Genomic DNA, 16342 nt, shown 5'->3' on the forward strand with positions numbered 1-16342 from the left:
ATAAAGCTATGGTATCTAATTATCTTAAATTAGAACATTTCCACTTAACATAGTGAGCATCGGCAAAAAGGTTTTGTTGGTAAAGTTGATGTTGTTCAAAGTATAGTGGATAATCAATTTATTTCTACTTTCCACCTTGACAGCATATAAAAATCTAGCAAGCACCATAATCAATATCCTTAAGAATTTATCCTTCCCAACAAGTTTCCTTCTGTCTTCTGTTTCTTCTTTTTGTGTGTGTGACCCACCAAGTTTCATTAGTTTCTTGCCCTAGGATGGGTGGGAAGTTATTTCCTGGGCTTAGATTATCAGTGGCTATGCCACTGAAGAAAATGGTGTTTCCTTTCCCCAACAGTCCCTCAGGAAGAGGTAGATCTTCAGGGTCCTCTCCTTCATCCTTTATGAAAGGCTGATGGGCAGAATCATGTTCAGGTCTTATTACAGGTAGTTACAGCTACTCTGAATCCACGACTGTAACGACTATTTCATGTCCAAAAGATACCTTTTTCTGGAACCAACACATATTTTACTGGACCTAAGTTTCACTCAGTGGGAGAAAATGCTTACACACTACCATGAACCTAGCCAAGAACCTATGCACCCATCTGTTATAGAACCTGTAGATTCCAACTGTGAGATATATATTACCCTTGTATCCATATATAAATGCAACATTTGCCCCTTGTCAGGCAGTTTCGTTTTTACACCTGAGAGGGGACAAAAGGGACCATCTACAGCATAACCACTACAACTAAACTCAGGGAACATTGTGAAAGAGTGGTGGAAAGACTGTAAGAGCCAGAGGACTAGGAGGACTATTGTGAAATACCCTCTTCTGCGTTTTACAGGACTGTTCCATCTATGAGCTCCCAAATGAATTGTTGCCTGCATATGACCACAGCAGTTGACATGCAACATAGATAGTGATAATTTCACAAAGTCCACCCCTAGTCGAAGAACTATAGTTAGTCGGTGGTTGCAAAGGGAAGGAGAATCATTTTTCTTCAGGAAAAAGCCCCTTGATATTTTAACCTAGTGTAACTGAGTTATACTAGGTCCCCAAATTAAATACATATAAGCAACACTAACTAGAAATAGTAGGTATATATTATATAATATATATAATATAGAAATAGGTATATATTATAGAAGTTTTGAGTTTGAAAGTGGACATGGGAGGATTTGGAGAAGGGAGAGAGAAGGAGAGAAATGATGAAAATACAGTGTACCCACGTAGGAAATTCTCAAAATGTAAAAATGAAGCACCGCCAATGTCAGTCAATACAGAGTTTGTTTCCTTTTAACGTAATGGGCATCCCTATCACTTACCTGGAAACTACTTTTATTTATCTAAAAAACCAAAATACTTGTATCAGATGAAATTGTCTTCCTATCATTCTGAGTTTCGTATTGGTTTTTACTTGTAATAATTTGGTTCTACCCACTTGTCATCATCACTCTAATATAATCATCTCTCACCTGGACTATTACAATAAATGCTAATTAATTTATACCTATTAGCTCTTCTTCATCTCATCATAACCATTAAAATTATAGTGATCCTTTAAAAACACATACTTATTATTCCACCACTGCCCTTCTCCCATTTAAATCTTTAACTGCTTGGAAGAGCTCATTAAGCAGAAGTTATAAAGACAAAACATGTCCTGCATAACCTCTGCTGGGCCCAAGCCTACAGCCAGCCCTTCTAGCCTTGTCTTCCACTCATCTTTATCTTGCTCTTGTGATTCTATCCCATACTAACCTTCCTTCAGTGATTAGTATTCTATTTTTCTCTGACCACCAAAGATGGTTTGTTTCATTTTGAGATATTGTCTTTCCATGTTTCCTAGGCTGCTCTAAAAATCCTATACTCAGTCACTATTCCTCCAGCAGCCTCTGGAGTAGCTGGAACTACAGGCACATGCCACTATAGCAAGCCAACTAACAATGATTGTATATGCTGCTTCCTCTGCTTTGAAATCCCTTCCTTTTCGTTTTTGTCTACGCTAGCCTCAACATTCTTCATACTTAATGGATCTATCACATTCTTACCAACATTTTGCCTAATACCTTTTGAGTTGCATAACGTCAACAATTTGTCTTTTGTACACCAGTTACATTGAAAATTTATATTTGTTTGTGACATTATTTGACTAATAATATGATTCCTTTTATCTACTATGAGAATAGGCACCATATTTACTATCATTCACTTACATGTTCTCTACCACAGTGCTCAGGCAATAATGCATATTTCATGAAAAAAAAGGAATACCTGACTATCTAATTTAATGATCTCATGTGACAATGAATGTTTCTTCAGAGCCAAACTACCAAAGTTTGAATTCTGTCACTTCCTGACTCTTTAATATTAAAGATGATTTTAATGCATTGTCCCATAAAGTTGTTCTCTGTGAATTGAAAATAATGATCTTGTTGAGTTTTAAAATTCTTAAATGAGTTAATATACATTAAAGTCTTAAAATAGTTTCTAACAAAGTAGATACTGTGTATGGTTTCTACATTAGTATAAATATTACACTCATTAGTATAATGATTAATATTTCACTCAGTAGTATTAATAATACACTCAGTCACTTTGACATATAAATTCCTTAGGTCATAATCACTAATTCCTTGAATATCTTTATTGATTTTTTATAAATACAGAATTTTACATGTCTATATAAACAAGAAAGTGTGTCAAAAAGCAAATAGACATGGAAGTGGCTGGTAAATCTTTTCTGAGCTGTTCACTGTTGACTCAGGTATGAGGCTACTGCTGTTAATGTCATGTCATTGGTGTTTATTTGATATTTTGCTATTTATGCAAAGCATCCAATGGAGCATGGGTTCAGGAATATGAGAACATGTTGGCTTCATAGATTTGTTTTAGGAATCCCTTGATAAGCAGATTGTGAAAAAATTCTATACATTCACTTTTAAAAATAATAGTCAGCAGAAATAATTGAGTCTAATTTCTATGCAGTTTTTGCAGATTGGTTGCTTAATTTGAGCCTCCCTCAATAATCTCGATTTAAGCATCAATAATAGCAACCTAGTGAAATCATATAAAATGCTTTTGGTCTCTTTGTGCTATCGAATTTCCACACTAAGATACTAACATTAAAATGGAAGGAAGCTGGAGTTTCCTTCTTACTAGACAATGGAACTATTTCACTCATTGATAAGGAAACTAATCCTTGATATGTCGTGCTTTTTTTTTAATAGCTCAAAAATTCCTTGATGGTTTCTTTTTTTAAATTATTAGATATTTTCTTTAATTACAATTCAAATGTTATCCCCTTTCCTAGTTGCCCCTCTGAAAATCCCCTATCCCCTCACCCCTAACCCTGCTCCTCAACCCACCCACTCCCATTCCTGGTCCTGGCATTCCCCTCTACTGGGGCATAGAATTTTCACAGGACCTAGGGCCTCTCCTCCCATTGATGAGCGACTAGGCCATCCTCTGCTACATATACAGCTAGAGCCACAAGTTCCACCAAGGGTTTTTTTTTGTTTTTGTTTTTGTTTTTGTTTTTTTTGTTTTTTGTTTTTTGTTTTGATTGGCAGTTTAGTCACAGGGAGCTCTGGGGGTACTGGTTAGTTCATATTGTTGTTCTACCTATGGGGCTGCAAACCCCTTCAGCTCCTTGGGTACTTTCTGTAGCTCCTTCATTGGGGACCATGTGCTCAGTTCAATGGATGATTGTGAGCATCCACTTCTACATTTTCCAGGCACTGGCAGAGATCCTCAGGAAACAGCTATATCAGGCTCCTGTCAGCAAGCTTTTGTTGGAATCTGTCATAGTGTCTGGGTTTAGTGGTTGTTTATGGGATGGATTCCCAAGGGGGGGCAGTCTCTGGATGGTCATTCCTTCAGTCTCTGCTCTGAATTGTCTCTGTAACTTATTCCATGGGTATATTATTCCCCCTTCTAAAGAGGATTCTGAGCTTCTGAGCTAATATCCACTTATCAGTGAGTACATATCATGTGTGTTCTTTTGTGGTTGAGTTACGTTACTTAAGATGATATCCTCCAGATCCACCCATTTGTCTAAGAATTTCCTAAATTCATTGTTTTTAATAGCTGTGTGGTATTCCATTGTGTAAATGTACTACATTTTCTGTATTCATTCCTCTGTTGAGGGACATCTGGGTTCTTACCAGCTTCTGACAATTATAAATAAGGCTGCTATGAACATAGTGGAGCATGTGTCCTCATTACATGTTTGAGCACATTCTGAGTATATGCCCAGGAGTGGTATTGCTGGATCTTCCAGGAGAACTGTGTCCAATTTTCTGAGGAATAGTCAGATTGATTTCCAGAGTGGTTGTACCAGCTTGCAGTCCCACCAGCAATGGAGGGGTGTTCCTCTTTCACCACATCCTCACCAGCATCTGCTGTCACCTAAATTTTTGATCTTAGCCATTCTGACTGGTGTCAGATGGAATCTCAGGGTTGTTTTGATTTGCATTTCCCTGATGATTAAGGATGTTGAACATTTTTTCAGGTGCTTCTCAGCCATTCCATATTCTTCAGAAGTCTTTGTTTAGCTCTGTACCCTATATTTAATGGGATTATTTGATTTTCTGGAGTCCAGCTTCTTGAGTTCTTTGTATATATTAGATATTAGTCCCTTATCAGATTCAGGATTGATAAAGATCCTTTCGCAATCTGTTGGTGGCCTTTATGTCTTATTGACAGTGTCTTTTGCCTTACAGAAGCTTTGAAAATTTACAAGGTCCCTTATGCCATTGCTGTTCTGTTCAGGAATTTTTTCCCCTGTGCCCATATCTTCGAGGCTTTCCCCCACTTTCTCCTCTATAAGATTCAGTGTCTCTGGTTTTATGTGGAGTTCCTTGATCCACTTAGACTTGAGCTTTGTACAAAGAGATAAGAATGGATCAGTTCTCATTCTTTTACATGATAACTGCCAGTTGAGCCAGCACCATTTGTTGAAAATGCTGTCTTTTTTCCATTGCAGGGTTTCAACTCCTTTGTCAAAGATCAAGTGACCATAGGTGTGTGGGTTCATTTCTGGGTATTCAATTCTATTCCATTGATATATCTGTCTGTCTCTGTACCAGTATCATGCAGTTTTTCTTTTTCTTTTTCCTTTTTCTTTTTCTTTTTTTTTTCTTTTTTATCACAATTGCTCTATAGTAGAACTTGAGATCAGGCATGGTGATTCCACTAGAGATTCTTTTATTGTTGAGAATAGTTTGCTATCCTAGTTTTTTTGTAATTCCTGATTAATTTGCAAATGGCTCTTTCAAACTCAGTGAAGAATTGAGTTGGAGTTTTGATGGGGATTGCATTGAATCTGTAGATTTCTTTTGGCAATATAGCCATGTTTACTATATTAATCCTGAGAATCCGTGTGCATGGGAGACCATTCCATCTTCTGAGATCTTCTTCAATTTCTTTCTTCAGAGACTTGAAGTTCTTATCATACAGATCTTTCACTTCCTCTTTTTGTGTCTACTTGGTTGATTTCAGCCCTGAGTTTGATTATTATCCTCCTATGTGAATTTATTTCTTTTTTTTCTAGAGCTTTTAGGTGTCAAGCTACTAGTGTATGCTCTGTCTAGTTTCTTTTTGGCAGCACTCACAGCTATGAGTTTTCCTCTTAGGATTGCTTTCATTGTGTCCTATAGTTTGGGTATATTGTGGCTTCATTTTCATTAAACTAAAAAATCCTTAATCACTTTATTTCTTCCTTGACCAAGATGTCACTGAGGAGAGTATCAACATTCAGCTTCCACGTGAATGTTGGCTTTCTATTATTTATGTTGTCATTGAAGATCAGCCTTAGTCTGTGGTGATCTGATAGGATGCATGGGATAATTTCAATATTTTCTATCTCTTGAGGCCTGTTTTGTGACCAATTATATGATCAATTTTGGAGGAGGTACCATGAGATGCTTAGAAGAAGGTATATCCTTTTGTTTTAGTGTAAAATGTTCTGTAGATATCTGTTAGATCCATTTGTTTCATAACTCCTGTTAGTTTCAATGTGTCTCTGTTTAGTTTCTGTTTCCAGGATCTGTCCAATGAGGAAAGTGGGGTGTTGAAGTCTCCCACTATTATTGTGTGAGGTGCAATGTGTGCTTTGAGCTTTACTAGAGTTTCCTTAATGAATGTGGCTGTCCTTGCATTTGGAGCATAGATATTCAGAATTGAGAGTTCATCTTGGAAGATTTTACCTTTGATCAGTAAGAATTGTTCCTCCTTATCTTTTGTGAAAACTTTAATTTCAAAGTCAATTTTATTCGATATTAGAATCGCTATCCCAATTTGTTTCTTGGGACAATTAGCTTGAAAAATTGTTTTCCAGCCTTTTATTCTGAGGTAGTGTCTGTCTTTGTCCCTGAGGTGAGATTCCTGTATGCATACCTGTTTATGTAACCAGTTTGTTAGTCTATGTCCTTTTATTGGGGAATTGAGTCCATTGATATTAAGAGATACTAAGGAAAAGTCATTGTTCCTTCCTGTTATTTTTGTTTTTAGAGTTGGAATTCTGTTCATGTGGCTATCTTCTTTATGTTTCTTGATAGATTACTTTCTTGCTTTTTCTCGAGCTTAATTTCTCTCTTTGTGTTGGAATTTTCCCATTATTATCCTTTGAAGGGCTGGATTTGTAGAAAGATATTGTGTGAATTTGGTTTTGTCATGAAATACCTTGGTTTCTCCATCTATGGTAATTGAGAGTTTAGCTGAATATAGTAGCCTGGGCTGGCAATTGTGTTCTCTTAGGGTCTGTATAACATCTGCCCAGCATCTTCTGACTTTCATAGTCTCTGGGGAGAAGTCCGGTGGAATTCTGATAGGTCTACCTTTATATGTTACTTGACCTTTCCCCCTTACTGTTTCAATATTCTTTGTTTTGTGTATTTGGTGTTTTGATAATTATTTGATGGGAGAAATCTCTTTTCTGGTCCAAACTATTTGGAGTTCTGTAGGCTTCTTGTGTTTTCATGGACATCTCTTTCTTTATGTTAGGGAAGTTTTTTTCTATAATTTTGTTTAATATATTTACTGGCCTTTAAGTTGGAAATCTTCCTTCTCGTCTATACCAATAATCCTTAGGTTTGGTCTTCTCATTGTGTCCTGGATTTCCTGGATGTTTGGGGATAGGATCTTTTTGCATTTCACATTTTCTTTGATTGTTGTGTCAATGTGTTCTATGGTATCTTCTGCACCTGAGATTCTCTCTTCTATCTCTTGTATTCTGTTGGTTATACTTTTATCAATGGCTCCTGAATTCTTTCCTAGCTTTTCTATTTCCAGAGTGGTCTCCCTTTGTTATTTCTTTATTGTTTCTATTTCCATTTTTAGATCCTGGATGGTTTTGTTCAATTCTTTCACCTGTTTGGATGTGTCCTCCTTTATTTCTTTAAGGGAGTTATTTATTTCCTTCTTATAGTCCTCCATCATCATCATGAGAAGTGACTTTAGATCCATGTCTTGCTTTTCTGGTGTGATGGTGTATCCAGGACTTGCTATGGTTGGAGAGTTTGGTTCTGATGATGCCAAGTAACCTTGGTTTCTGTTGCTTCTTTTCTTATGCTTGCCTCTTGCCATCTGATTATTTTAAGTGCTTGCTGTCTTCAATATATCTGATTGGAGCCTGTCCTTCCTGTAATCCCAGTTGAGTCAGAACTCCTCAGATTCTGATTTCTCTGTGATCCTGTGATTCCTGGATCCTCTGAACCTGAGTGTGTCAGAGTTCTTGGCAGTCCAGCTTCCTCTGAGACCCTGAGATCATGGTGTTACCAAACTCCTGGGATTCTTGGATCCTGGAATCCTAAGATCCTGGGTGTTTTAGAGCACCTGGAAGTGGTAACTCCTCTGGGGACCATGGGGCTATCTGCTGAATTCAAAAGCAAGGTAGACCAGTGCCAACCAGAAGGTACCCGAGCTGCTGTTCGGGTGGGTTTCCTGTGTCCCTGCTCCTGCTGGCACAGGCCCCTCACAATTGTTTTGGAACGGATGTGGCATTCCACTCACCTGTGATCCTAAGATCCTGGGCATTCTAGGACCCCTGGGGGTGGAGAGTCCTCTGGGGACCGTGGGATCCTCTGCCGAGTTTGCACCCACGAGTTATGGCGTTTTAAGTGCAGGCATTTTGTCATATTCTGTTCCCTTCTATAAACCTGTCCATCAGGCACTGCTACTGATTTAAGAAATAGGTAACAGACTGTAAGCTTCTTCTGCTACTGCTACAATCTCCTCCTTCTCTTCTACCCCCCCCCCATAATCATTAAAAATAACCTTGTATTTTCAAGAGACAGTGAGATTGTCCAGCTCTTAAAACTTAGATCTTTTCAGTTTGGGTGAAAGAGAAAAAAGCTTTTTAAAACTTTTTGCCAGATCTTGGCTTTCTGAGGAGACGTCTCTGAAAAAAAAAAAAATCAAAGTTACTTGGGACTAAGGGCAGATCAGATAGCTGGACTTTGTAGTTGCTGAAAACAAAATTATAGTTCCTGGAAAAGATTCACGTGTCATAACTATAAGGGGAAGAGTAAAGGTTACAGGGGAAAATAAAAACTAACCTAAAAATCCAGGGACCATTCTTCCAGTTTGTTCCACATTAAAATTCAATTAGAAATTCATTTTACAAATTAATTCAAAAGACTATAGAAGGTTATTTCTTTTTTCTTTTTTAGATATTTTCCTTATTTACATTTCAAATGTTACCCCCTTTCCTAGTTTTCCCTCTGAAAATCCCCTATCCCCTTATCCCTCCCCCTGCTCCCCAACCCTCCCACTCCCATTCCTGGTCCTGGCATTCCCCTATACTGGGGCATAGAGCCTCCACAGGACCAAGGGCCTCTTCTCCCACTGATGACCAACTAGGCCATCCTCTGCCACATATATAGCTAGAGCCACAAGTTCCACCATATGTTTTCTTTGATTGGTGGTTGTCTTAGTCAGGGTTTCTATTCCTGCACAAACACCATGACAAAGAAGCAAGTTGGGGAGGAAAGGGTTTATTTGGCTTACATTTCCATACTGATGTTCATCACCAAAGGATGGTGATGGACTGGAACTCAAACAGGTCAGAAAGCAGGAGCTGATGCAGAGGTCATGGATGGATGTTCTTTACTGGCTTGCTTCCGCTGGTTTGCTCAGCCTCCTCTCTTATAGAACCAAGATTACCAGCCCAGGGATGGTCCCACCCACAAGGGAACTTTCCCCCTTGATTACTAATTGAGAAAATGCCCTACAGTTGGATCTCATGGAGGCATTTCCTCAACTGAAGCTCCTTTTTCTGTGATAACTCCAGCTGTGTCAAATTGACACAAAACTAGCCAGTACAGTGGTACAGTTCCAAGGAGCTCTGGGGGTACTGGTTAGTTCATATTGATGTTCCTTCCATGGGGCTTCAGTCCCCTTCAGCTCCCTGGGTATTACTCTGGCTCCTTCTTTGGGGACCCTGGTGATTTCTATTTAAACTCTAAGTTCTCTATTGAATCAACTTCTTGAAACTGAATTTTGGAAACTGAGGCCAAGAGGTAACTTTAGCTTCTAAAAGTTGTGATCTGAGACTAGATGTGGATTGTCCAGGAAAGGTGGGAGGAACAGACTGCATCTCAAAAGAGACAGGATATCTGGCTGTGGAGACATGTTTGTTTTGTACCATGAATCTGAGGAAGATACAGGAAATGAAATGGATTTTAAATTTTCTTACTTGAGATTTGTGATAGACAAAAGAATGCAATAGCAGAATAAAAAAGACACTGTACTTGTGTTAGCAGCACAGATACCCAAAGGGACACTCGTGATCAACACTAGACTTTTAGAGTAATTTCACTTTCCTAACTATCTGAGTGATTAGCTTTTTTTTTTTTTTCTGATGATGTCATCAAGTGGAGGGCTGGATCTGTTCACATTCCTCAGAAATCCAATTCAGCAAGGAGAAGCTTTTCAAATGTTCTAGTTTTGTAACTGCTGCTACACTCAGAGGGGTATATCTCTAAGTCTGGAAAACTAGAGGTTTACAACAGTAGGCACTAGGGTTAGGTACTAATTGCTGTGGTATTTAGTATCAGTAGCCTGGCACTCAACAGCTAATGTTGTCCTCCATTAACTGCATCTAGCCGTAACAGAGGCCATTTCTAGCTAGCAGTACATGTGTTGGGTGTTGGATGTCAGGACCATTATAACTATAGCTAGTGTGACAGATCAATTCATCCAGCTCTGTACACCTCTCATCAGTAAGACTTCAGCTCTTTCAGTGGCTCCTCACACTTCTCTTTAGCTTGATATCAGCACCCTCAACCCTTAGAACCTCAGAGATCTTTGGAACGACCAGGTCTACAGACCAGGGCCCAAAGTTTGCCATCCTCAGACCTTTCTAACCTTCCACCTTCTGCTTCTCAGTTCTCTGTCTTCTTTCACTTCCTCTGTACTTCCTCCATCCTTTGTCATCTACCATCTCTGCATCCCATTGTCTGTAGGCCCAAATGCCCTCTTGCTACTGCTGCTTCTGCCACATCTGCCTTTTTTGCTACTGTTATAGCTGCAACCATACAGCAGCTGCTACTGCCATTGCTGCCACCATCCCTATGTCACCTTACCACCTTGGCCCACATTACCTCTGATCTCTTGTCACAATTTGACAAGAGAAAATGATTTTTGAGAAGCTCTGATGTTACTCCATTATTGGACTATCTTGAGAATATCTCGTAACTGGCTTGAAAAGTGAGACCAACTAGTGTGCTTGCTAATTTTATGTCAACTTGGCACAATCTAGAGTCATATGAAAGGAGAGATTCCCCACTCCCCTCAGTTGAGAAAATGCCTCCATAAAATCTGGCTCTAGGGCATTTTATTAGTTAGTGATTCACGGGGGAGGGAGGTCCCACTCCTTTGTGAATGGTGCTATTCTTGGGATGCTGGTCCTGGGTTCTATGAGAAAGCAAGTCACGAGGAAACAGTCAGTAGACATCACCTTGCCATAGCCTCTGCAACAGCTTCTTTCTCTACGTTTCTTCCATGTTTGAGTTCCTGTCTTTTTTCAATGGTGAACAGTGATTTGGAAACATAAGGCAAATAAGCCCATTCCTCCCCAAGTTGCTTTGATCATTGTGTTTCACAACAGCAATAGAATCCCTGATTAAAAGACCTAGGCACATAACCAAAATAGTGATATGTCATGGCACATATACATGACATGCAGATTTAGTTTTCCTTTTTCATCAATTATAGTACATTTTCCACTTCCAGTAATTCCAAGCCTTAACAGACAACCAATCATTGGCCTTATACTGTAACTTCAGAGCCACCAAGGGTAGTCCTTGTGCTTTAGCAAGAACAGCTTCAGAGTAAGCAATGGTCACGTAATGATGACTAAGGCTCATCCTAGAGTGTTGTCTTCTAAGGCCCATATAGATTATCTAGAGACAAAAGACCTTTGGGTTGGGAATTGAAACTTCAGAGGAGTAGTCCTAGAAGCTGAAGTATTAGTGAAGGATTTAAAACAGTGGGATAATACCCTAGTCAGACCATACACATTTTTTGCCTTTTGAAATAACTAGACTGAGAGGCAGAATCATTGTTTGCTAAAGGGCTTCTTAGTTAGCAGTTCCATCCCTTGAAGCAGCAAAAAGTATATGAGAATGAATCTGCTAGGTACCCAAGCCTTTGACTGCCATGGTACCAACAAGTCAAATAATTTAAAAAGGAGAATCTCTGTCTCTCTGTCTCTCTGTCTCTCTGTCTCTCTCTCTGTCTCTGTCTCTGTCTGTCTCTGTCTCTGTCTCTGTCTCTCTCTCTCCTATTATAAAATTAATATCAACACTCTCCAGCACAAAGACCACTTGACAAAACCAGAGTCTGAATTTGAGTCTTTATTAAGTGGCTGGGGACTGGATGGAAAGAGCTCTCTCTCACAGACCAGCACAGATTGCTTTCTGTAGGGAGCTTTTAAAGACAAAACCCATAGACTGGATGGCAGTTCTAGTGGGAAGCAGAGAAAGCAAGCAGTTTAACAGAAGCAAAATGTGCAGTAAGCCGGGGCATCTTTGACATCAAGTTCATGGGTAAGGCTTATGTGATTTTTCTAAGGTACTTTCCCATGGGAGGGGATGTAAACAGGGGGTCAGCTCTTAGTTGGACCTTGGCTGCAGCATGGACAAGATGAAGGAATCTTGGCCCTGTCACAACACTAGTTAAAAGAGTTTTGCTCTTACAAAGAACTGTTAACTATAATCTAACTCCTGCCAAATGACCCAGGAATGGTCAGGTGTCTCTTACCTGTCCCTATAGTCACACTAATTTGATTGTATGATTATGGAATGATATACAGAGCTGCCCAAGGGTAGTAAGTTTTTTGTTTTGTTTTGTTTTCTGTCTTTTACTAAATCTTTATATGTGCTTTCTTCTAGTTACTCACCAGTGAAATGTATGGGATGAATCTCTTTCCATGGATAGTTGAGAACATACTTTGTCTCACAATGAAGAATCAAGAAGAGACAAAGAAGGAGGTGGATGTAGATTTAGTCTTTGTCATTACATACTTGGCATTTGTCAGGTGTACTAGAATGGGAGAAATAGAGATCTAGGTAAAGGGGCTCAGTGGATAAAGGAACTTGCCATTAGGACTGATGACCTGAAGTCAATGTCCAGGCCCCACACAGTAGAAGGATAGAACTGACTCCCAAAATTTGATCCCTTACCTATATACATGTCCTATTACATGTATACAAGTGTGCACACACATGCACACACACACACACAAATACATACACATAGAGACTAACACATGCATACAGGTATACACACACAAATACACACTCAGAGATACAGACACACATACACGGACATAAATACACGAACACACATACAGACACATATTCACATACAGACTCTAATAAATAAATGTAATTTGAAAATTTAAAATTATGATTAGAAATAAAAGCTATCACCTACAAAGAGGTTTTATGGTAGGTTTGGAATATGCTAGCATGTGAAGGGAAGATGTATATGGTAGGAGCAGAGATTGTGTCAATTTATATCCTACCAGCAATTTTTTTGGTTCATTTTAACTTTTTGAAACAAGGTCTAGCTCGATAGACATGCTGGCCTGAAACTCTCTGTAATAACCCAAGGAAGGTTTAGACTCTTTGTTAGCCTACTCAGTGCTGGGATTACAGATGTACATCTCCAGCTTCTAACAGCAATTTTGAACATAGTGATGCCCAATTTTGATAATCTTAATGTATAGTCATGCAATCATTAGTTTCTATCCAGCTCTTTATCAGTTTCACATAATCTGGAACCACTTAACATGCAAGCTTGTGGCACACCTCTAAGGGATTATCTAAATTAAGGCTAGTCTCTGAAATTGTCTATGAGGAATTACCTTAATTATGTTAATTAGTATAAGAGTACCCATTTTAATTGTGAGCAAGATCATTCCCCAGGCAGAGGTCCTGGATTGTAGAAGTTGAGGAAGGGAGTTGAGCAGCATTCATTCACTGCTCCCTACTCCTTGATGAAGATGCCATGTAACCAGTTGCTTCTGGCACCTGCAGCCTTGACTACTTCCTCACATGATGAACTATATACCCTGAGCACCGAGCTAAAGCAAAACCTCTCTTGTTACTGTGTCAGGAGATTGTATCATGGCAACACAAAAAGAAGCTAAGGCATGGTCTTCATTTACATTTCCCTGATTATTTTGTCCATATTTGTTGGCCATTTAGTATGCAACATTTATGAATGGCTTACTCAAGTTTTAATTATTTTTAAGAACTTGTATTGTTCCTATCCTTTAGTAAAATTGCTTTATATAGTTTTAATATTAGTCTTTCATCAATAGTTTTATGTTTTTCATCTCTTTGTTATTGTCTATCCCTCTCTTAATGGTGTCTTTTGATGGACATGTTAATGAAGTTTATTTTATCCAGTTCTTTGTCTCTTCTTTCACAGCCTCCAGAATGCTCAAAATACATGTGTAAGCCTCACACCTCAATTATGTGTGTGTGCATATTTTGTTTGTATTTGAGACAAACTAGCACACTCTAAAGAAGGCAGGTTGAGAACTCATCATATAAGCCATAGTTTACATATAAGAAATCATTGTTTCTTTTAGGTCATGAAAATATTCTTCTTTTTTCTAGAAGTCTCCTTGTTTGGCCTTTGCACTTGGAACTTTGACACACTTTCAATTAATTTCGTATACAATGAAAGGAAAGAGGCATAGTTTGGTTTTCTTTTTTCATATTAATGCTTAATACAGTACCATTTGTTCCAAAGTTTAGACTTTCTCCACCTAATTGCATATTGGTTACTGTTTTCGTTAGGATTTTACTGCTGTGAAAACCATGGCCACCATGGCCAAGGCATTCGTTCTAAGGACAGCATTTAATTTGGGCTTGCTTACAGGTTCATAGGTTAGGTCCATTATCATCAAGGCTGGAACATGAGGCAGGCATGGTACAGCTGGAGCTGAGAGTTCTACACCTTCATCTGAAGGCTGCTAGCAGAATACTGACTTCCAGGCAGCTAGGATGAGGGTCTTATAGCCCACACCCACAGTGACACACCTACTCCAAGAAGGCTACTCCTCCTAATAGTGCCACTCCCTGGGCAGAGCATATACAAACCATCAAAGTTATAAATCTTAATTACTTAAGTGTGATCACCTCCCTAAAATGCTCTCCTAACCGTACTAGTTACTAGTGAAAGACATATTCAGTATTCATTTAGAAACAAACAAGTTCATAAACTCATGTTGTAAAGGGTAAAAGTCAGTTACACTCTGCTCCCAGAAGCAACCACAAGTCTGGAGTCCCAATATGATGAGTACTGCAGCTTAATTTTAATCAGCACAAAAAGAAAAACCTCTTATCCCACAGCATATATTTGTTGATTTTAACCAAATGCCCTTTAAAGTCATTTTGCTGATCAATTTCTTATGGTTCTGATACTATGTTCTAGTGTAGTTTAAAAGGTCTGTTTTCCTCCCCTCTTTTAAAAGTATATGGCAGAATTTTGGTTTATTTGGGACAGAGTCTTAATATACAGTGTAGGCTAATCTGGAACTCCCTATTCAGGATGGCCTTGTATTCTCAATAATCCTCCTGCCACACAGAGCCTCAGAGTGCAGAGATTTCAGGCTTCATGTCCAACCTAGTTATACTTGTGTAATTTTGTTTTTGAGCTCCTCTCACACTGTAGTGAAGGCTGGCCTAGAAACATGCTCTAAACCATTCTGGCCTGGAATTTAGGGCAGTCCTCCTGTCTTAGCTTCCTGAGTTCTGGGATTATGCCACTATGCCCTGTTCAGCAGGATTTTAAAGCCAAAATTAGACAAAAGAGCTTCATTTTATTAGCAGGGTTTGAGTTGCTTACATGTATGGTGATGTGATTTCTCTCTAATACCTTATCCTGTTATTCATTAATTCCTGAGTGTTTTTATTTTGCACTGGATTAAGTCGGTCAAGTTGCTTTCTTTCTTCATTATTTTATTTATTTTTCTCTTTCTTTATTAGCTTGACATTATATATCTTGTTTTATTCTACACATAGATGTTACTTTATTGCCCATTTTACCTATGTCTCTTTCAGAGCCTAGATTTAGCAGCTAGCATCCTTGCCAATGTTCGCTTCCTTCTCTTCTATCTCTTTTCTACTATGGCCTTGTATCATTCCTGCTGGTAACCCAATAGTTTATCTTCTAGTTGTTACTTTTATTTTATGCACATTTCTTCTCATTATAAAACAAAAGTAATTTAAAAAGTGTCAAAGCTCTAAATATGATGGCAGAACAACAAAACTTCTGAAAGAAGACAGAATATTTTCATGATTTCTTAAGTCATTTTTTTTTTTAAGTTCAAGTAACTGCTAATTATCTTGACATGTTTACAGTTTCTGTTTGTTTGTCTTTGTTTTGACCACAGGCTCCGTGGTCACTCCTCTTAAGGAAAGCATTGCCTTCACCCGACTTCCTACTGTAGTCTTTCCTCAGCCATACTCTCGATTTGCCACTTAAAAGCAGGACTTTTTCAAAAGTAAATCTAGTCACACGAAGTCCTTACTGCAGCCTGTCTGAGAGGTTTTAACTGACTGGGCCTGCACCTCCAGCCTCAGCACTGACCTTAGCATGTTGCTGGTTTTACGTTAGCCACTGACTCCTCACTGTTCTTAGGGAGCCCAGCACACTAAGTCTCGGGGGCTTTACTCTGTGTTTACTGTATCTGAAGTGTTTTCCCCGAGGTGTCCTAGTAGCATACTTCCTGTAGTGTCTGTGTAAACGTTACCTTATCCAAGAGCTCTTTTCTGACTACCACATGGAAACTACATTACACTGCAGTGGCCCCTTCCC

Source organism: Mus caroli, unplaced genomic scaffold, assembly GCF_978045245.1.
Source record: "Mus caroli unplaced genomic scaffold, Mus_caroli_1 scaffold_15, whole genome shotgun sequence".
Taxonomy (NCBI): domain Eukaryota; kingdom Metazoa; phylum Chordata; class Mammalia; order Rodentia; family Muridae; genus Mus; species Mus caroli.